Here is a 22,830-nt window from a genome sequence, read left to right as displayed (position 1 = left end):
TATAAGACTATTGAAGTAACAGGGGGCAGCGAAGCCCTCAACTGGGGAAATGTAACCCAGCTGTGGTGTCAAAGCACCTGGCTCTGGGGGTCCCAAACAGACCTGGTGCAGCCACTCACCACTGATAAAAATCCAAAGGCAGAGATATGAGTGGTGGTGAAACAGGAAAGGAATTTATCTCAGCAAGGCCAACACCGGGACCATCTCAAAGGCTCTCTCCCAAGTGCTTAAGATAATCGAGGTTTAAGAAAATGTGGGGGGTGCCTGGGTCGCTCAGTGGGTTAAGCCTCTGCCTTTGGCTCAGGTCATGATCTCAGGTTCCTGGGATGGAGCCCCACATCAGGACTCTCTGCTCAGCAGGGAGCCTGCTTCCCCCCCATCCCCAGCCCACCTGCTCTCTGCCTGCTTGTGATTTCTGTCAAATAAATAAATAAAATCTTAGAAAGAAAGAAAGATAAAAGAGAAGAAAAAATGTGGGACAAGGGTCAAGTACACCCAGGTGGGCAGTGAAGGTCAGATCAATCTTTGGGTCAATCACTCCCAGTCTTGCTGGCTCAGGGCAGTCCTTGTTGCTTGAGGGGGTAGTTTTGGTTCACCTCAGGGGATGCTTTGCCTGTGGGGTCTTTTCCCTGAGTTAAGAAATAAGCTGGAAAGAATAAAGTACAGACTGAGGTCAAAATGGAGGTAGTCCTATTTCATGATAGATATGGCATGAGCAGACAAATTCCAAGATATTTAGGATGTGGAATTGCTACAACTTGATGTTGGTCTAATCAGTGTCTACTCACCTTTGTGTTACTTGACCTTCAAGTCTGGGTCACAGCCCTTTCCTTGATGCCTCCAACTATCTGGGACATCCATTGTTTCACTTGGCACACAATAAAACTGACTATTCACCATGTGGTCACTTATATGTGCAGTTTTCTTACTTGGGTAATTAAGAGTTTCTACCTAGTGAGCTAGAACTAAAGAAGCAATAGCAGGTTTCTAAGGGAGACGATGATTTCAATTTTTAATATACAGTACACCCTTGAACCGTCTGCTGTACCTTGACCCCCCGGGTGATGTGGAAATTCTGGATAGAACTTTTGACTCCCCAAAAACTTAAACTGATAACCTGCTGTTGACCAGAAGCCTTACTAATAACAATGAACACATTTTGTCCAATGCATTATAAATTTTTTTTTGGCTGTATTTTTTTAAAGATTTTTTAAAATTTATTTGACAGACACAGTGAGAGAAGGAACACAAGCAGGGGGAGTAGGAGAGGGAGAAGCAGGTTCCTCGCTGAGTAGGGAGCTGGATGTGGGGCTCGATCCCAGGACCCTGGGATCATAACTACAGCCTAAAGGTAGACGCTTAACTACTGAGGCACCCAGCCACCCCTTTTTTACTGTATCTTAAACTAGAGAAAAGAAAGTGTTAAGACAATCATAAGGAAGAGAAAAATACATCTACAGTACTGTATTTATAGAAAAAAATGTAAGTGGACCAACACAGTTCAAGGGTCAGCTGTATTACATTTTAGGTATGTTATCAAAAAGCGACCTATGATTCAGAGCCAAACAGAACAAGAAGACAGAATTTGGGATAAAGAGGAACAATAGCTTTATTGTTTTGCCCGGCAAAGAAGGCCCCGCAGCGGGCTACGGCCTTCAAAAACCACAAGCCCTCGAGGCACTTGCATGCACAGTAGGTTGTGTGGTCAACTTCAAGGTCATGGTGTGGGGTCCTGGGATCAAACCCAATGCAGATCACTTGTCCTTCTCCCTCAAGGCCTCCCCGACCCACTCATTTTCTCTCTCTCAAATAAATAAATAAAATCTTAAAAAAAAAAATTGCAAGGCCTCCCCCTGCCCCAGGAAGGGGCTGGAAGTTTTTACGAGGAAATACAGGATCTAGCAGGGTTCCACAGGCATTGTGTTGTGCTGCCAGCCTTCTTTGTCCTGTCTTCAGGCGGTGAGGGAGGAGGGGAGGTGTGCTGAAGTGAGGAAAAGGATTACTTTAAAACTGAGCTTTGCTGGGGTGCCTGGGTGGCTCAGTGGGTTAAAGCCTTTGCCTTCGGCTCAGGTCATGATCCCAGAGTCCTGGGATTGAGCCCCACATCGGGCTCTCTGCTCAGTGGGGAGCCTGCTTCCTCCTCTCTCTCTGCCTACTTGTGATTTCTGTCAAATAAACAAATAAAATATAAAAAAAAAAAAAAAAACTGAGCTTTGCTGAAGCATTAGGACAGCCAGTTTGACTTTTACTCAATTTTACATTTTTAAGCAGTTTCACACCCATCAGGGGCATACAAACCAGCACAGCAGACATGACTCTGAGTCTTGTAGGATATACTGTCCTGCACTGTGAATTTTTCAGTCTCTACTGGATGATTTTCATCAGCATTCAAATATGCGGTGATTTCTCCCCACTCTAACACTCTCTTGCCTCCCACATCCTCCTCAAGCTACTGTCCCATCACTCTGCTCTGCTTATAGCAAAACTGGAAAGAACTGTTCCCTTCTTCCTGTCCCTTCCTATCCCTGTTGAGCCCATTCCAAATCAGGCTGGTGCCTCTCTCACCCCCCAAAACCACTCATAGGAAGGACACACTGTGAAATCCGGAGTAAGCCCACACTCGATTGTGCTTCCTCTGTCCAAAGGATTTGACCCATTTTCACTTTCTCCCTTGGAACTCTCTCTCCTGGTCTTTAGGTTGTAAGACATCATGCTTTCCCCATGGTTCACTGGTCATTCTTTTTTAGTGTCCTTTGCTGGTTTGTTCTAACCCGTAAACTTAGAGTGGCATAGGTTGTCCTTGGACCTCTCCTCTAATACATTTACTCCCCGGACGATCTGATCTCCTCCTGTGGCTTTAAATACCAGCTGTGGGTTGATGACTACCAAATTTGTATCTCCAGACTTGACCTTACTCCTAAAATGCTAAACTTGTATACCCCCTACTGCTTACTTGACCATCTCCAATAAGCAATAGGTCTTCTGCACTTCACAGGTCCAAAACCTATCCTTAATTCTACTTCCAGCAGCCCCCAAATATCCTTCTAAAACTACCATCTCAGCAGATGACAACGCTATCTTACCAGAAACTTTAGGCTTATTATTATTTTTTAATTTTTATTTATTTGACAGAGAGAGAGAGAGATCACAAGCAGGCAGAGAGGCAGGCAGAGGGAAAGAGGAGGAAGCAGGCTCCCCGCTGAGCAGAAAGTCCAATGTGGGGCTCGATCCCAGGACCTGAGCTGAAGGCAGAGGCCCAACCCACCGACCACCCAGGTGCCCCTAGAGTCAGGTTTAACCTATCTTTCTCTTACATCCCCATCCAGTTCTTTCACAAACCCTGTCTTGTGCCTTCAAAATATATACAGAATACAACCACTCTGCAGTTACCTTACCATCCTGGCGCCACCTGGATTATTGCAGAAGCTTCCTAACTGGTCTCCAGGTTTCACCTTTGCCTCTTGCAGTCTGCACGTAAACCAGATGAACATTCTTTGGCTTAAAAACCTACTTCCCATCCCCCTCAGAATAAATGACAAAGGCCATCTCCTCTACACCTTACTGCCCAGACCTCATTTCCTACCACTTGTCCCTTCCTCTAACTTTGCTCCCAAACAACATTGCCTTTTTCCTCCCTGTGCACAACCACCCGAGCAGCCTTCTGCCTCAGGACCTTTGCATTTGCTGCTTCATTTGCCTGGAACTCCTCCAGCACAGCTACATGGCTTGCTCCTTCACCTAGTAAGTTTTGGGAATAGGGTAAGGACCCTAGAAAGAAGGTCCAGAAGGAACAACTGTGAGATATACGGAGAATCTGGGGTGCCTGGGTGGCTCAGTCGGTTAAGGATCTGACTCTTAATTTCGGCTCAGGTCATGATCTCAGGGTCTTGAGGTTGAGCTCCACATTGGGCTCAGAGTACAGCACAGTCTGCTTGGCATCCTCTCCCTCCGCCCCTCCTTGTGTTTACTCTCGCATGTGCACTCGCTTGCGCTCGCTCTCGATAAATCTTTAAAAAAAAATAAAAAGGAAAAAAAAGTGAAGTTAATGTTAACAATATATTTAACCCAATATATCCAAATTGTGTACATTTCCACATGAAATCGATATTTAAATTATTAATGAAATACTCCCTTTTTTCACACTGTATTTGGAAATCTGGTGTGCATTTTACAGTTGCAACTCATCTTCATTTAAACTTGCCTCATTGGGACACCGGGGTGGCTCAGTGGGTTAAGCATCTGCCTTTGGCTCAGGTCATGATCCCAGGGTCCCGGGATTGAGTCCCGCATGAGGCTCCCTGCTCAGTGGGGACCCTGCTTCTCTCCCTCTCTTTCTCTGCCTGCCTCTCTGCCTAGTTGTGATCTCCCTGTCAAATAAATAAATAAAATATTTAAAAATCTTTAAAAAAATACTTGCCTCATTTAGAGGCTCATTAGCCACATCTGGGTGTAGCTACTGTAATGGACAGCCTAGGCCTACACTATGTTGACTTAAATGATCTTTGTTTAAGGGGTGCCTGGGCGGCTCAGTGGGTTAAGCCTCTGCCTTCGGCTCAGGTCATGATCCCAGGGTCCTGGGATCGAGCCCTGCATCTGGCTCTCTGCTCCACAGGGAGCCGGCTTCCCCCTCCCCCTCTGCCTGCCTCTCTGCCTACTTGTGATCTCTGTCTGTCAAATAAATAAATAAAACCTTTTAAAAAAAAGATTTATTTATTTTAGAGAGAGCATGCACAGCGAGAGGAGAGGGAGAGAGAGAATCTCAAGCAGACTCCCCACTCAGTGGGGAGCCCAACCTTGGCTTGAGCCCACCACCCCTGAGATCATGACCAGAGCTAAAATCACGAGTTGATCGCTTAATTGACCGAGCCACCCAGGTGCGGCAATTTAACTCATCTTCTATTCACTCTTCAACCAACTCCGATCTGGCCTAGGGTCTTATCACTCTGCAGCGGCAGCAGCTTTCTTCCAGGTCAGCACGGCCTCCACGTTACCTAATCCAGGGGTATTCTCAGTCCTCAGCCGGCTGCCATCACCACACCTGCCATCTTGAAATGTCCTTCTCTTGGTTTCTAGGCCGTATCCTCTCCTGGTTTTCCACTTCCCCCAGCTGCGGCTCCTTCTCCGTCTTCTTTGCTGCTGCCTCCTCTTCTACTGGTTTTCTAAATGCTAGTGTAACAGAAAAACTTACTCCCATTGTCTCCCCTACATGACAATACTGCTTCACTTCTCACACCAGGTGTGTGGGTTTTCCACACATCCAGCAATTCTGGGACACCAGCGAGACAGCCCACAAATTTAACCAGTTCTGTCACTATTTACCCGGAGACTATACCACGTCACACAGGATAAGGGTTCAGTCCTTCAAGACCGTATGCATGCACAGATGCACGCACGCACACTCACACACACACACACACACACACACACACACACACCCCATTTAGACATCAATTGCAAATCCGGGTTCTCACCTGTGTTTCTGACCAACTGGCTATAAGACTGAGGTGCCCATCACCCTCTCCTCAGGTTTGATGGATTTGCTAGAGCAGCTCCCAGAACTCAGGAAAACTTTTTTCTTTTTCAAGATTTTATTTATTCATCTGATACACAGAGAGAGAGAGATCACAAGTAGGCAGAGAGGCAGGCAGAGAGAGAGGGGGAAGCAGGCTCCCGGCTGAGCAGAGCCCAATGCGGGGCTCGATCCCAGGACCCTGAGATCACGACCCGAGCTGAAGGCAGAGGCTTAACCTACTGAGCCACCCAGGCACCTCAGGAAAACATTCTACCTACTACCAGTTTATTAGAAAAGGATGTAACTTAGGAACAGCCAGAGAGAAGACGTGCATAGGGCAAGGGATATAAGAAGGGGCACAGAGCTTCCATACCTTCTCCCAGACACACAGTACTCCCAGTACCTCCGCTCTTCCCCAGCCCAGAAAGTCCTCGGGACCCCACCCTTTTTGGGTTTTATGGAGGTTTGATTACACAACCAGGGTTGATTACATCACCGGCCACAGACTATCTGTATCTCCACACCCCAGAGGTGGGGAGGATGGGAGTGTGGATGATGATTCCAGCCCTCTGATCATGATTGGTTTTCCCGGCAGCCAGTCCGCATTCTTAGGTGACCCAGGGGCTTTCCAGAAGCCACCTCAGTCAGCAACATAAAGTCAGATGTGGTTGGAAAGGGGTCATTACAAATAACGAAAGACAATTTATCATTCTAATTACTTAGGAAATTCCAAGGGTTTAGGAACTCTGGGAGGCAAGGAGGAACATGGAACATGGATTTGTTAGAAATCACAGCATCACAGCTGGAGTTTTGCCAGCCTTTGCTCTGGGCCCATTTCTCTATCAGTCAATAAAAAAGAAATGAAACAAATCAGATTATGTCACTCCATTTTGTCATCCTTTCACACCTTTTTTTAAAAGATTTTATTAGAGAGCATGAGTGGGGAGGAAAGGGAGAGGGAGAAGCAGACTCCCCACCAAGCAAGGATGTGGGGCTCGATCCCAGGACCCTGGAATCATGACCTGAGCCAAAAGCAGATGCTTAACTGACTGAGCCACCCAGGCGCTGCCTTTGACACTTTAAATAAAATCTGAACTCCTTTTAGTGACCTAAAGGGCTGTAGCAGGCAGAGTAATACCTCCCTCGAAGCTCTCGCCATATACCGAATATTTTCATTTCCCCAAAATTTACATGTTAAATCCCAATGCCCAGTGTGATGGTATTTGGAGGTGGGGCCTTTTGGGGGTTCTTAGATCATGAGGGAGGAGCCCTTCTGAATGGGATTAGCAGTCTCATAAGAGACCCCAAAGAGCTCCCTTGCCCCTTCCACCAATGTGAGGACACTGAGAAGACCGCTTTCTATGGACCAGGAAATGAGTTCTCACCAGACCAAATCTGTGAGCACTTTGAACTTGAACTTCCCAGCCTCTAGAACTGTGAGGAATACATTTCTGTTGTTGATAATCACCCAGTCTATAGTATTTTATTTGTTTTTATTCTATTTTAGTATGGTATTTTTGTTATGGAAGACCAGACAGAGTAAGACAAATGGCCATGTCCTATTCGCCAAATTTGTGAATATGTTACCTTATGTGGCAAAAGGGACTTTGCGATGAGATTTAGTTAAAGATACTAAAATGGGGGAAATTATCCTGGATTACCTGAATAGGCCTGATGTAACCACAGGGTTTTTTTGTTTTTGAATATATATTTTTAAAGATTTTATTTATTTATTTGACAGAAAGAGGGAGATCACAAGCAGGCAGAGAGAGAGGGGGAAGTGAGGGGGAAGCGGAAAGCCCGATTTGGGGCTCGATCCCAGGACCCTGAGATCATGACCTGAGCTGAAGGCAGAGGCTCAACCTACTGAGCCACCCAGGTGCTTCCTCTTGGGTTTTTAAAAGATATTATTTACTTGACAGAGAGAGCCCAAGCATGGGGAGCAGGGAAGGGAGAAGCAGGCTCCCGCTGAGCACGGAGCCCAACATGGTATTCAATCCCAGATCACGACCCAAGCCAAAGGCAGAGACTTAACTGACTGAGCTACCCAAGTACCCCCACAAGGATCTTTATAAGAGGGAGGCAGAAAGGTCAGAGACAGAGATGTCCCCCAGCTGACTTTGAAGGTGGAAGGAGTCACAAGCCAAGGACTTTAGAAGCCGGGAAAGATAAGGAAATGGATTCTCTCTTGAAGTGCCCACAGGAATCCAGCCCTGCCAACACCTTGATTTAAGTTTGAAGAAACCCTCTCTGGACGTCTGACCTCCAGAAGCAGCCAAGTGTGATTAATTACAGTAGTAAAGGAAGAGGACTACCTCCATTTTGACCTTAGTCTATAATTGATTAAGTTCTTTCCAGCTTATCTCTTAACTCAGACAAAAGACCCCACAGGCAAATCATCCTCGGAGGGGGGGTTGGTGAGCCAAAACTACCCCCTCAAGCACCCGGGACTGCCCTGAGCCCTCAAGATGGGAGTGATTGCCCACAAGACCGATCTGACTCCACCGCCCACCTCCACGTACCTATCTGACTTTTTTTTTTTCTAAAGATTTTATTTATTTGTCAGAGAGAGAGAGGGAGAGAGAGCGAGTGCAGGCAGACAGAATGGCAGGCAGAGGCAGAGGGAGAAGCAGGCTCCCTGCTGAGCAAGGAGCCCGATGCGGGACTCGATCCCAGGACGCTGGGATCATGACCTGAGCCGAAGGCAGCTGCTCAACCAACTGAGCCACCCAGGCGTCCCCCTATCTGACTTTTGTCTCACGCTTTCTCTATATAAACCTGGAAGTAGTTCCAGCACTTTACCGTCTTTCACACACTAGTCTGCCGTCTTTCCCGTGTCAGGCTCACAGAAATCTTTTCTCATTTCACCACCACTTGTGTCTCTGCCTTTGGATTTTTGTCAGTGGTGAGTGGCTGAACTTGATCTGTCTGCCACATCCCTCCCTCCACCCCCCTGCCCAGAGCCAGGGGCTCTCGGGTCCCCTGCCCCTGGTTAGAATACAAGGAAACTAAAACTTAAGGGCACTTCACGATCTGGCCACTCCTAACTTCAATCTTGTGTTACTGTTTGTGCCCTCTGTAAGGGCCTATTCAGCCAGAGCGATGCCATCCGGTTAAACAGTGATTTTGTTGTTTACGCAGTAAAACTTAAACTGTCCCTGTCGCCCCCCACCCCAGGGGACTTACTTAAAAACAAGTCCCGGAAACCAGTCCCAGGTAACAAAGCCCAAATACAAGGATGGGTCAGGCCAGGTGGAGGTATTCAATCAGTGGGGGCGCATACTGTCTCCCTAGATACCAAGGAGTATGGGCCCCACTCTTTGGGTGCCTTTTGGGCGCCAGTTCTGACCAAGGTGATAGACTAGTTCAAATATCTACTATAGGGTAAATTGTAATTCAATTGGTCACTTATGTGTGACCTAGAAGGACTATGCAGCTTTCTCTGTATTACAATCTCATTGGCCACCTGTGTGTGGCCGGGCCCAACCACATGGCTTTTGCCCTTAAAAGCTAGTCTGTAAGGCAGAGAGAGTTCGCCTCTTTGCAAGAGACGGCCCTGGCCGGTCAGTTTGATTCTCGATGCTTGGCGCAAAATAAAGCTTTGCTTGACCTTCGCTTTGTATCAGTCTCGTTCCTTTGACCATGAACCCAACACCCTCATTCCCTGGACTTAGCCACAGTATCCAAGTACTTTCCTGCCTCAGGGCCTTTGCAATCGGTGTTCCTCTGCTAGTAATGCTCTTGCCCCAGCTTCTTTAGATCTCAGTTCAAATGTCACCTTCACAGAGAAGACCTCCCTGACAAGCCTGTCAAGAGTAGACCTCCCTTTCACACCCCCACTGTCACATCCCTGTTTATTTCTCTCCTAACACTTATCATGATATCTAAAGAGATTGTGTTTGGGGAGGAGGTGGGATGGGTACCTGGATGGCTCAGTTGGTTAAATGTCACTCTTGGATTCAGCTCAGGTCATGATTTCAGGTTCATGAGATTGAGCGCTATATCAGACTCTGCGCTCAATGGGGAGTCTGCTTGGGAGTCTCTCTCCCTCTCCCTCTGTCCCCCCCCCCCCCCCGCCCCTCCCCCTCCGCCCTCTAAATAAATAGATTGTGTCCCATGTTGGGTATAGAAATTACTCAAATAAACAATCTTTAAAAAAGTGATTGCATTCATTTTTATCTTATTTACTCGCTCATTGAGGTCTTCCCTCAATTGTCAGCTCTTCAAGTGTAGGAACCTTACCGCCTTGCTCTTTGCTATGTTCCTGGCACCCAGAAGAGTGCCTAGCACATAGTAGATGCTTGAGAAATACTTGTGAGGTACTTGGCTGGCTTGGTTGGTGGAGTGTCTTGTCTTGGGCTCACATCATGATCCAGGGGTCCTGGCATCGAGGCCTGTGTCAGGCTCCCTGCTCAGCGGGGAGTCTGCTTCTCCCTCCCCTTCTACCCTCCCCCTGCTCATTCTCTCTCTCTCCCTCCCTCTCATGTGTGTTTTCCCACTTTCTCACATAAATTTAAAAAAAGAAATGCTTGCTAAATAATGAATGTGCATCAGTTTGAATAAGGATTACTTTTTGTTTTTAACTTATTTATTTGAGAGAAAGCATGTATGGTGGGGAGAGGCAGAGGGAAAGGAAGAATCAGGCTCCCCACTGAGCAGGGAGCCAGATGCAGGGCTCAATCCTAGGACCCTGGGATCACAACCTGAGCCAAAGGCAGATGCTCCACCAACTGAGCCACCCAGGCCCCCAAGGATTACTGTTTTTAGGCCCAGAGGTGTGGTTAAAAGTAGATTCTTTTTCCAAGAGGAGGGAGGCTTGAAATCTACGCAGACTCACACAGTACGTATAAAGCACAAGCAGATTTTTAATGCCATCATTTCTCCAAGACTGGAAGACAGGGAAAACACGAAGCCAGAAAGGGAAGTGGAGGGCTGGAGGGTCTCACCAGCGGAGGAGGATGGGGGGAGGAGGGTCGCCTCACCCAGGAGGCAGCATTGCTGTGGGCATTGAGGCCGCCACTTGCCGCCTCTGTGGCTCAGCACGTGTGTGATCACATGCTAGAGCTGAGTCTCCCTCCGACGTCTGCACTGCTCCCAGGGGTTGTTCATCGACAAGTATAGCGGACGGAGGAGCCAAGGCCTTCGGTGAACCATGTTCTGTGAACTCCACTGGCTTTCATGTGATGATGTGGGAGCTGACCAGAGGTAGCCTTTTTTTCCTTTTTTCAAGGAATGTGATTTTTTTTTTTTTAATTTATTTAAGACAGAGCGAGCACATGTGTATGCATGAGCACATGCACAGGGCGGGAGAGACAGAGAATCCCAAGCAGACTCCCCACTGAGCGCGGAACCCCCCGACGGGGCTGGTGACCTGAGCCAAAACCAAGAGTCAGTCACTTAACCAGCTGGGCTACCCACACCCCCCCCGGGGCAGCCTTTTTTTTTTTTTTTTTTTGAAGATTTTATTGACTTACTTGACACAGTGAGAGAGATCACAAGTAGGCAGAGAGAGAGGGGGAAGTAGGCTGCCCGCCGAGCAGAGCCCGATGTGGGGCTCGATCCCAGGACCCTGGGATCATGACCTGAGCCGAAAGCAGAGGCTTAACCCACTGAGCCACCCAGAACCCTCCTTTCTTTCTTTCTTTCTTTTTCTTTCTTTCTTTGTTTCATTCATTCATTCTTTCTTTCTTTCTTTCTTTCTTTCTTTCTTTCTTTCTTTCTTTTCTTTTTTAAAGATTTTATTTATTTATTTGACAGAGATCACAAGTAGGTAGAGAGGCAAGCAGAGAGAGGAATGAAAGCAGGCTCCCTGCTGAGCAGAGAGCCCAATGTGGGGCTCGATCCCAGAACCCTAGGATCATGACCTGAGCTGAAGGCAGCGGCTTAACCCACTGAGCCACCCAGGTGCCCCCCCCTTTTTTAAGATTTATTTGAGAGAGAGCACATACAGGAATGGGGGGGGCAGAGGGAGAAAGAGAGAGAGAGAGAATCCCAAGCAGACTCTGCACTGAGCACAGAGCCCAACGCGGGGCTCGATCCCATGACCCCAAGGTCATGATCTGAGCCCAAACCAAGAATCAGATGCCTAATCCAGGCACCCCCAGTGTGCACTCCTGCTGTGGGTGGGAGCAAGGGGCATCAGGATCAGGAATCTGACAATGGAAACCTCCCTTTTTCTGCAAATTCTCCTCCCCCTAGGGAAGCTGTAATAACTTATTACAAACTGAGTATCTTCAAACAATAAACTTGTTCATGCACAGTTCTGGAGCCTGAAAGTCCAAAACCAAGCTACCTGCACAGCCCATGCACTCCCTGAAGGCTCTGAGGACGGTTTCTACCCGGCCTTTTCCATCTTCTGGTGGTTCCTGACGTTCCTTGGCTCTACCTCCATCTTTCCTCTGTGTCTGTCTCCGTGTGGTTCCTTCCCTTCCAAGGACACTGGTCACAGAGGGGAGGGCCCACCCTAATCTGGTATCTCACCTAAACTGATGACATCTGGAAAGATCTTATTTCCAAATATAAAGTCCCATTCTGAGATTTGGGTGGGGGAAGGAACTTGGATTTTGGGTGGACACCCTCCAGCCCGATAGACTGTTTATAACTGCGCTCTTCGTGTGTTGCTTCCTGTGTTTATAATCACGCTCTTGCTCTGATTGGTTACTGGTAATTTAGCAAGCCCTAACATGTTGATCCTTAATACGATTACCATATTTCTCTTGCCCCTCACCATTGGACTGTAGGTGTTACAGAAATACAAGTGAGGGGAACACAAATATTCTGACGCTGTTAAAGGTGTGAGCTAGCCCTCAGTGGGATGCAGGGAGCCTTTAACAGCGGGAATCAATAGGGAGCTGTTGCAGGGGTGCCCGCCTGGCTCCCCTGGGGGAGCACAGGACTCTCGGGGTCTTGAGGTTGTGCATTCAAGCCCCATGGTGAGGATAGACTTGACTCAAACAACAACAACAACAACAGCAACAACAACAAACCAGTGGGGCACCTGGGTGGCTCAGTGGGTTAAAGCCTCTGCCTTCGGCTCAGGTCATGATCCCAAAGCCCTAGGATCGAGCCCCGCATCGGGCTCTCTGCTCAGCAGGGAGCCTGCTTCCTCCTCTGTCTCTCTGCCTGCCTCTCTGCCTACTTGATCTCTCTCTGTCAAATAAATAAATAAAAACAAAACAAAACAACCCAAAACACCCAAGGAGCTGTGTCCAGAACTGAGACATAATTCACAAACACATCTGCTCTACAGGTCACTCCCTGACTCTGTTACACTTATGCTTTACGACAGGCCTGAAGCAGTATCAGAATCATAGCAAACAAGCACATTCCTTAAGAATTTGATAATGTTGCAATGTATCCAGTCACCTCAGTTATATCAGGAGTCCCATTAAATGTCCATGGCACAGAGTCTTGCGAAGCAGGAAGACTGAGACATAGCTCCATCTGTTGCCTCTTTATTTTTAAGATTAAAAAAACAGGGATGCCTGGGTGACTCAGTCAGTTAAGCCGCTGCCTTCGGCTCAGGTCATGATCCCAGGGTCCTGGGATCGAGTCCCACATCGGGCTCCTCGCTCAGCAAGGAGCCTGCTTGTCTCTCCGCTTCTGCCTGCTTGTGCATGCACTCTCTCTCTCTGTGACAAATAAATAAATAAATAAAGTCTTTAAAAAAATATATTAAAAAAATCTTTTTTAAAGATTTTCTTTATTTATTTGACAGACAGAAATCACAAGTAGGCAGAGAGGCAGGCAGAGACGTGGGCAAGCAGACTCACTGCTGAGCAGGGAGCCCGATGTGGGGCTGGATCCCAGGACCCTGGGATCATGACCTGAGCCGAAGGCAGAGGCTTTAACGCACTGAGCCACCCAGGCGCCCCTAAAAAAACAATTTTTTTAAAAGATTTTATTTACTTATTTGACACAGAGAGAGAGATCGTAAGTAGGCAGAGAGGCAGGCAGAGAGAGAGGGGGAAGCAGGTTCCCAGCTGAGCCGAGAGCCTGATGTGGGGCTCGATCCCAGGACCCTGAGACCATGACCTGAGCCAAAGGCAGAGGCTTAACCCTCTGAACCACCCAGGCGCCCCCCACCCCCGCCGAAAAAAAAAAATTTTGTTTTATTAAGTAGGAGCCACACCTAGTGTGGAGTCCCATGCAGGACTTGAACTCACAACCCTGAGGCCAAGAGTCAGATGCTTAACCAACGGAGCCACCCAGGCACCTCCATTTTTTTTTTTGTTTTGTTTTCTAAAGTAATCTCTACACCCAGGATGGGACTCAAAGTTGTGACCCCGAGTGGAGAGTCGCACGCTCCACCAACCAAGCCAGCTAAGTGCCCCTAAGGGACTGTATTTTGGCGGTTTGCATAGCTCTAGGGTATCAGGATAGTTGTTTATTATGTAATTTAGACAATTTATTCTGCCAGAACACTGTTCCATTTTCTATTTATTTTACCCCGGGCTGGATTTAGGTGTTTCCTTAGTAACCCATTAAACTTTTTACCATTCCTGCTGCTGCCGGATTAGGAGGCATCCGATTTTCTTCTTACTGGCCTAGACCCACGGCCTTACTGTAAGGTTTGTTTCCTGGTTTGATTCTTCGGCCTGGGGGCCTCCGTCAATACCAGTAAGTGTCTGTATGTCTGGTATTGTGGCTTTCGCATCTACGTAAACCCCAGTCCTGAAAAGGACCCACCACAGCCATATCTGGTCTCCTGGTGACCCAGTCATGGCTTCAACATATTCTGTCCACCACATTTATCTTCTGCTAGTTCTTCAAATTATGTGCCCTTTCTTCTATTGTCAGCTGACCCAGAAAAGACTGGCAGATTTGACAACGTTTTAGTACCTCTCTCCCTTTACCATTTCATTGATGAGTTTGTGCCCGGCTGTCCATTTGTTTGGGGACTCCATATAGCTAGAATTTTGTCAGTTAACCATTTTTGATGTTATATTTCCAGTTCATTTCTCCACTTTCTTTATTTTTTTTAAGATTTTATTTATTTATTTGATACAGACAGAGAGAGATCACAAGTAGACAGAGAGAGAGGGGGAAGCAGGCTCCCTGCTGAGCAGAGAGCCCAATGAGGGGCTCGATCCCAGGACCCCGAGATCATGACCAGAGCTGAAGGCAGAGGCTTAACTCACTGAACCACCCAGGTGCCCCACATTTCTCTACTTTCTAATTGTATTTTGCTTCTTGAGTTTTACCTTTCTCGGCGCTGAGACATAACCCTTTGTTACCTAAGACTGTCAAACCTGATGTGTGCTCTCCCATACTGGTTTTCTTCGTACTGACTGTGTGTTTATTAGACAATTATCTCTTTTTCCATTCAGGGCGCCGAATTATTAGGCCATTGGCTACTGCCCATGGAACAGAATTCAAGATAACTTCAGGATGTCCTTTGCATAAGTTCTGACTTATTGGCAATTGTTCTTATTTTATTTTATTTACTTATTTTTTAAAGATTTTATTTATTAGGCAGAGAGAGAGGGAGAAGCAGACTCCCCGCCGAGTAGGAAGCCTGATGTGGGGCTTGATCCCAGGACCCTGAGATAATGACCTGAGCTGAAAGCAGATGCTTAACCCACTGAGCCACCCAGGCACCCCAATTGTTCTGATTTTAATTCAACATATTGAGTTGCCATGTCTGTCCCTCCAGCTGCCAGAGCGCCCCCTCTGGCTGCATTTAGGGCTGCTGCTTTCCACTCGATGTCTTGGGGTATGAGTGAGGTACTCCCATGCTTGGGCCCTCCCTCCCATTGCCGGCTCAGCAGGCCAGGTCTTCCTCACCCTCTTTGCTCATGGGGCAAGTCTGGTAAAGCCTGAGACACTGCCTTCTCCATGGAGGACCCTGCTTTGTCCTTTCCCTTATGTAGCATTTCCATTTAGGTGAGTAGGACTTTGTGCTACCTGTTTTGTTTGGTCAGCACTGAATGTAAAGCATACCAAGATGTGTGACTTGATTCTTATTTTGGGGCTACCATTAGTCTCACCGTATCCAGTAATGCAAGGAATGTAACCAGTGCTTCTTTCTTTCTTTCTTTCTTTCTTTCTTTCTTTCTTTCTTTCTTTCTTTTTTTAAGATTTTGTTTATTTATTTGACAGACAGAGATCACAAGTAGGCAGAGAGGCAGGCGGGGGGGGGGGGGGGTGGAAGCAGGCTCCCCACTAAGCAGAGAGCCCGATGTGGGGCTCGATCCCAGGACCCTGAGATCATGACCTGAGTTGAAGGCAGAGGCTTAACCCACTGAGCCACCCAGGTGCCCCTAAGATACTCTTTTTAAAAAATTCATTTGAAAGAGAGAGAGAGGGGCGCCTGGGTGGCTCAGTGGATTAGAGCCTCTGCCTTCGGCTCGGGTCATGATCCCGGGGTCCTGGGATCGAGCCCCGCATCGGGCTCTCTGCTCAGCGGGGAGCCTGCTTCCTCTTCTCTCTCTGCCTGCCTCTCTGCCTCCTTGTGATTTCTGTCTGTCAAATAAATAAACAAATCTTTAAAAAAAAAAAAAAAAGAGAGAGAGAGAGCAAGAGAAGGGGCAGGGGCAAAGGGAGAGGGAGAAGCTGACTTCCCCCAACCCCAGCAGGGAGACCAACATGGGGGCTTGATCCCAGGACCCAGTGATCATGACCCGAGCCAAAGGCAGACATTTAACCTTAACCGAGTGAGCCACCCAGACATCCCTCTACGATACTCTTTTTTTACAATTTTATGATTAACAACTGTCCATTCTTTTAATTCTAAAATCTTATGATTTTATCTGTTCAACTTATTGAATGTTTCCTTTCTGCTCCTCTAATTATGATATTGTGTCTATAATAATGTGTGAGGGAGTTTAACATTCTCAAATCCCCACAAGTACAAGGCTATTTATATGTTCCTGGACTCCTTTCTGAAATGTCTTCTGTTTTCTTTGCCAAGTGCTCTGGTGTTCTGGAGGTATTTGTCTTACAAGAAAACATGTTACAAGGATCTGTGGAAGACATGTGTTTTCTTAGATACATAGAGATCTTTTCTAGGGTTTCTAATGTGTGAGACAAGGGGCTTGCTATGCATTTTATTTTGTAATATTGTACATATTGTTTTATTTTGCACATTACATTTCACTTTTCTTTCTGTTTCAGTGGTCAGTATGCATCTTCCTTTTGGCCCCACTGATGACTTGTAGGGGATAAGGTCTGCCTATTTCTGCCTTTTTTTTTTAAAGATTTTATTTATTTATTTGACAGAGAGAGAGAGACATCACAAGTAGGCAGAGAGGCAGGCAGAGACAGAGAGGGGGAAGTAGGCTCCCCGCTGAGCAGAGAGCCCGATGTGGGCCTCAATCCCAGGACCCTGAGATCATGACCCAAGCTGAAAGCAGAGGCTTAACCCACTTAGCCACCCAGGCGCCCCCCTATTTCTGTCTTCTTTTCAAATCCTGTAAAAATGATCTTGATCTCATGATTTTATCCTTGAGTTCTGTATTGCAGAGTATGAATAATATATATGGGTAACCAAAAGAGAAAAACTATCTCCTCACATGACTCGATATTGAGAAAGGTTGCTTAACATTGTTGTCATGGAATGAACGTGGATTTGGATGTCGGAAATACCCTGACTTCTGTCCCTTCTGGCTAGGTATCAAATCTGACACCTGCTTGGCTTTGATACTTGAGCCTGCTGTGACCAAAAGGGGGCACTGTTCCAAGTTACCTGGTAAAAGCTACAAGGGTGGGCTCTCCCAAGCCTTGACTCTCTCCGCTTCCCCTTCTGCCGAGAACACTGTGGACCCTCTCTCCACCTGCCTGAGTCCCATTCAGACTTCAGATTTCAGCTCAGACAATTCCTCCTCTGGAAAGCCAGATCGCTTCCCGTTCCTTCCTCCCTCCCTCCCTCACTTCCTTCCTGACCTTTCTTCCTCCCTCCCTCCCTTTCTTCCTTCTCTTTCATATTTTCTTTATTTATTTGTCAGAGAGAGAGAGCACAAGCAGGGGGAGCATCAGGCAGAGAGAGAAGCAGGGAGCCTGATGCAGGACTGGATCTCAGGATCCTGGGATTATGACCTGAGCCGAAGACGGATGCTTAACCAACTGAGCCACCCAGGTGTCCCTAAAATGAGGATCCTAATACCCACTTTATGGTACTAACTGTGAAGAATGAATGGACAGATACATGAAAACAATCCCTAGCAAATAGAAAGCATTTGATAAATTACGATTAATTTATCATAATAATAATTTTTGTTAGTAATAATGATCATTTATTCATTTTATTAATACTTGCTAATTTTATTATTCTCTGGCTTCTCTTCTCCAACCGAGGCTGGCTTCACTCTCTCTGTTCCCTTAGCCTTGGCTTTCATAATGCTGAATTAGACTTTCGTTTTACTTGTCTGCTAGGCTCTGAGATGCCTAAAGGCAGAAGTGTGTCCTTTACCACTATACACCCAGCTCCTAGTACAGGGCCAGGTACTTTAGGACTCAAGGTCCAGGGCCAGGCCCTTATGAGGAATCAAATTATGATTCAAGGGATGATATAATAAGAAGCGAATTGGGGTCTGGAGCTCCAGGGGAATGGGCAGTCCTAGCTCTCTCTACCTCTCACTTTTTGGGCTACTTTGAACAAGTCTCTTCATCTCCCTGGATCTTGGCTTTCCCATCAATAAAAGGGGATGATTATACCTGCCTCAGGGCTTTTCTGGAGTGAAGGTATTCAAGGCCTTAGGCTTGGTATTGGCATCAACGAACAGTTACCTACTAGTATCGTGTTAAACTGTAAGTTGAAGGAATGACTGATGAGATGTGACATCCACAGTGCAGAAGTGATCAGCCCATACTCTGGACTCAGAGAGGGTCTGAGGGAAAGAGTCCTTAGAGATGACCCAGGCTTGCTAACCCATGCGATAGAAACAGTAGGACACAGCAATTGGGCAGGACAATTGTTCTTTTCTGTAGTTCCCTGAACGTGTAGGGAAGACACTGAGGACTCAGACCTCAGATGCCCAGTCCTTGGCTTCGTGATGGAGCTGCCACTGTCACCGGCCTCTAAACTGAGGGGCATCCCATGACCGCCCAGTGGCTGTTTCTGGGATGAACAACAGGGTTCCTCATCCTCGTATTGGCTTTGACTGCCCCCTAGGGGACATTTTTCTCCAGACCCATGGGTACCGGTGGCATTCCTCCAGGAAAAGGGTTGGGACACTGTCCAAGCCTGCTGGTTCTCTCCTCTTCTCGTCCTCCGCTCACTCCATGGCAGACTCACCACATCGTGTGGCTTTACATACCATCCACATGATAACTGCTCCCCAAATTACATCCGTAGCCCACACTTCTCCCTCCCACACTCCACACTCGGAGATCCAACGGCCACCTGTCCTCTCCACAGGGAAGTCGAACAGTCTTCTCAAACATATGTGTCCAAAGCTGAGATCCTCATCCTCCCCCATCCTAGTTATGGCAACGCCATCCTTCCAGATGCCAGGCTCAAACCCAGGGTGCCATCCTTGGCTCACCTTTCCTTCATACCCAAGTCCAAATTGTCAGCAAAGCCTATTGGCTGCACCTTCAATATATGTCCAGAATCTTACCACCTCTTGCAATCCTGGTTCGGGCTACCACTAATTCCAGACTTATTAAAATAGACTCTTATCTGGCCCTGCAGCATTTGGCCCAGTCCAGTGGCTCTTGTCTCAGCTGGAGAAAAAGCCGGAGTCCATACAATGACCACGAGAGTCTTGCTGATCTAACTCCTGTTACCTTCCCCATCACGGCATTCATTCCACGCTGTTGTCACTTGTGTCAGGCATGCTCCTGCTTCAGGGCCTTTGCACCTGCTCTTCCCACTTCCTTCAAATAACTACATGGCTGGCACCTTCATATCCTTCAGATATTCACTCAAAAGATCCTTCTCCATAAGGCCTTCCCAGGATATCCTACGCAAATTTCAGCAGCTCTCTGACATTTCCCATTTCCCCACCTTGCTTTATGTTTTTTTTTCTTCTTCTTCCTTTTATTTTTTTTTTTTTAGATTTTATTTATTTATTTGATAGAGATCACAAGTAGGCAGAGAGGCAGGCAGAGAGAGGGAGGAGAAAACAAGCTCCCCACCAAGCAGAGCCTGATGTGGGGCTTGGTGTGGGGCTCGATCCCAGGACCCTGGAATCATGACCCGAGCCGAAGGCAGAGGCTTTAACCCACTGAGCCACCCAGGTGTCCCATGGTTTTTCTTCTTAATATCTATCACTATTCAATATACTACACATTTTACTCATTTATCCTCCATCGGAATAAAAGTTCCATAAGAGTAGAGTTTTTGTGGGGTGCCTAGGTGGTTCAGTGGGTTAAGCCTCTGCCTTCGGCTCAGGTCATGATCTCAGGGTCCTGGGATCAAGTCCCACATTAGGCTCTCCGTTCAGCAGGGAGCCTGCTTCTCCCTCTCTCTCTCTGCCTGCCTCTCTGCCTACTTGTGATCTCTGTCTGTCAAATGAATAAATAAAATCTTTAAAAAAAGAGTAGAGTTTTTGTTTATTTTGTTCCCTGAAATATCTCCAATGCCTACAGCAGAGGTTAGTGATATTTGAAAAAGGAAATTATATCTTTCTTTTATTCTTATTTTTTAAATGTTTTCTTTTAAAAATTTTATTTATTATTTATTTTAAAAATATTTTTATAACTTATTTGAGAGAGAGAGAGAGCGCACAGAGGGAGAGGGAGAAGCAGGCTACCCGTTGAGCAGGGAGCCCTACATGAGGCTCAATCCCAGGACCCTGGGATCATGACCTGAGCCCAAGGCAGATGCTTAACTGACTGAGCCAGCCAGGTGTCCCTAAAAATAAAATCTTTTTTTTTTTTTTTTAAAGGATTGTTGTCAAACTTGGGATAACCTCTACCAAGCGTCTTACATATGTGAGAGCTATAAGGTTTGGAAAGATTTTCCACAGAGTTGCTTCTGGCTTCATACATTTCAAACCTTACTTTCCTCCAGCAGGCGGGCCAGGAATGATAAGGGTCTCTGATTTTGCACCTTCATATCACAACATGGGGGAGGACAGCACAACGGGCTTGGGGAATATTCCCGGAAGCCATTTTGGAGCATCCAGAAATGAGAAAACTAGACCCGGAAGAAGCTAGAACCCCATTCATATATCCTCCCAAACCCAAACCCAAACCAGCCTTCCTTTAGCAAGCGAGATTTTAAAAATGCCCATGGCACTGAAGTGAGTTGTGATGGAGAAGACGGGGAGGAAAGAGACAGTAGTCTGACTGTGTTAGACCATCTTACTCTTGTGGAATACCTGGGTGGCTCAGTTGTTAAGCATCTGCCTTTGGCTCAGGTCATGATCCCAGGGTCCTGGGATCGAGTCCTGTATTGGGCTCTCTGCACAGCGGGGAGCCTGCTCCCCCCACCCCGCCTACTTGTGGTCTCTCTCTCTCTCTCTGTCAAATAAATAAATAAAGTCTTTAAAAAAAGAGAGAATATCTTACTCTTGCAAATTTTATAAAAACACATAACCCCATGCAAGAAATGTGTCCTAAAGCTTCAGCTGCAAAGGCTTCATGGTAAATCGGCTCCTTCTGAAGCAGACTTGGGTCCTCTGAGAGCCCCAGGCCTGGCCTTGGATGGCGCACACAGGGGCACTGAATGTCAGCTCTGGCAGGGACAGCCGTTAGACAGTTCAGGATCCGTGGCTGTTTCTTGGATTTGTTTTATAGAGAGGAAGAGAGAGGGGGAGAGAGCACGAGCACACAGATGGGGCGAGGGGCACAGAGAGAGGGAGAGAGAGAGAATCTCAAGCAGACTCCACGCTGAGTATGGAGCCTGACAAAGGGCTCGATCTCATGACCCAGAGATCATGACTGGAGCCGAAACCAAGAGTCAGATGCTTAACTGACAGAGCCACCTAGGCGCCCCAGGGCCACTGGTTTTAACCTTCCCATTGAGTCTCGGGACCCTGAAGTGTGTCTCAAAGACTACACCTGGGGACTTCTTTTTTTTTTTTTTTTAAAGATTTTTATTTATTTATTTGACAGAGATCACAAGCAGGCAGAGAGAGAGGAGAGGAAGCAGGCTCCCTGCTGAGAAGAGAGCCCAATGCGGGGCTCGATCCCAGGACCCTGAGATCATGACCTGAGCCAAAGGCAGCGGCTTAACCCACTGAGCCAGCCAGGCGCCCCACCTGGGGACTTCTTGAAACGTGGTGCACCTCTGTTTAAGTAATAGTGACATTAAGAGTCAGCATCCCGCCTAGCTTGTCCTGGGCACTTTACTGTGTGACAGACACTATTCTCAGTATCCTGCTTGTATCAAGTGACTCAATCCTTATTACAAACCTATGAAACTGGAACTGTCATTTATATATTAAAGCTTCCATGTAGGGACACCTGGGTGTGTCAGTAGCTAAGGGTCTGCCTTTAGGCTCAGGTCATGATCTCGGGGTCCTGGGATGGAGCCCCATATTGGGCTTCCTGCTCAGTGGGGAGTCTGCTTCTCCTTCTCCTTCTGCTCCTCCCCCGTGCTCATGCATGTTGTCTCTCTCAAATAAAACAAAACAAAACAAAATAAAATATTCCATGTAAGAAAACTTTAGAAAAAAACTGATCTTTTTTTTTTTTAATTTGACAGACAGAGATCACAAGTAAGCAGAGAAGCAGGCAGGGAGAGAGGAGGGAGCAGGCTTCCTGCTGAGCAGAGAGCCCGATGCGGGGCTCGATCCCAGGACCCTGGGATCATGACCTGAGCCGAAGGCAGAGGACTTAACCCACTGAGCCACCCAGGCACCCCGAAAAAACTAATCTTTAAAAAAAATTTTATTTTATTTTTTTAAAGAATTTATTTATTTATTTGACAGAGAGAGATCACAAGTAGGCAGAGAGGCAGGCAGAGAGAGAGAGAGAGAGAAGGAAGCAGGCTCCCCGGTGAGCAGAGAGCCCGGTGTGGGACTTGATCCCAGGACCCTGGGTCGAAGGCAGAGGCTTAACCCACTGAACCACCCAGGTGCCCCAAAATATTTTATTTTTAAGTCATCTCTACATCCAACAGGGGAAAACCCACAACCCCAAGATCAAGAGTCACATGCTCCACTGACTGAGCCAGTCAGGTGCCCCATGAAAAATGTTGGTCAAATAACAAGTTTTGGACAAGTTCTGAAATGGCCCAAGTCCTTTCTTTGATATGTGGGGAAGCTGAACCTAGCAAAAGAGAGGTCATGTGCTTACTACTACGTATTTATTCTTCTTTTCTGGATGCCTGCCCTGTGCCAGGCACTGTGCTATGAACTAGGGGTTTAGAGATCAACATAACCCTTGTGGAACACAATTTTAGTGGGGCCAGTAGATAATATACACAA

The sequence above is a fragment of the Enhydra lutris genome, unplaced genomic scaffold, assembly GCF_002288905.1.
Source record: "Enhydra lutris kenyoni isolate GAN:26980312 unplaced genomic scaffold, ASM228890v2 scaffoldscaffold38, whole genome shotgun sequence".
Taxonomy (NCBI): Eukaryota; Metazoa; Chordata; class Mammalia; order Carnivora; family Mustelidae; genus Enhydra; species Enhydra lutris.
Note: the sequence above shows the minus strand (reverse complement) of the source record.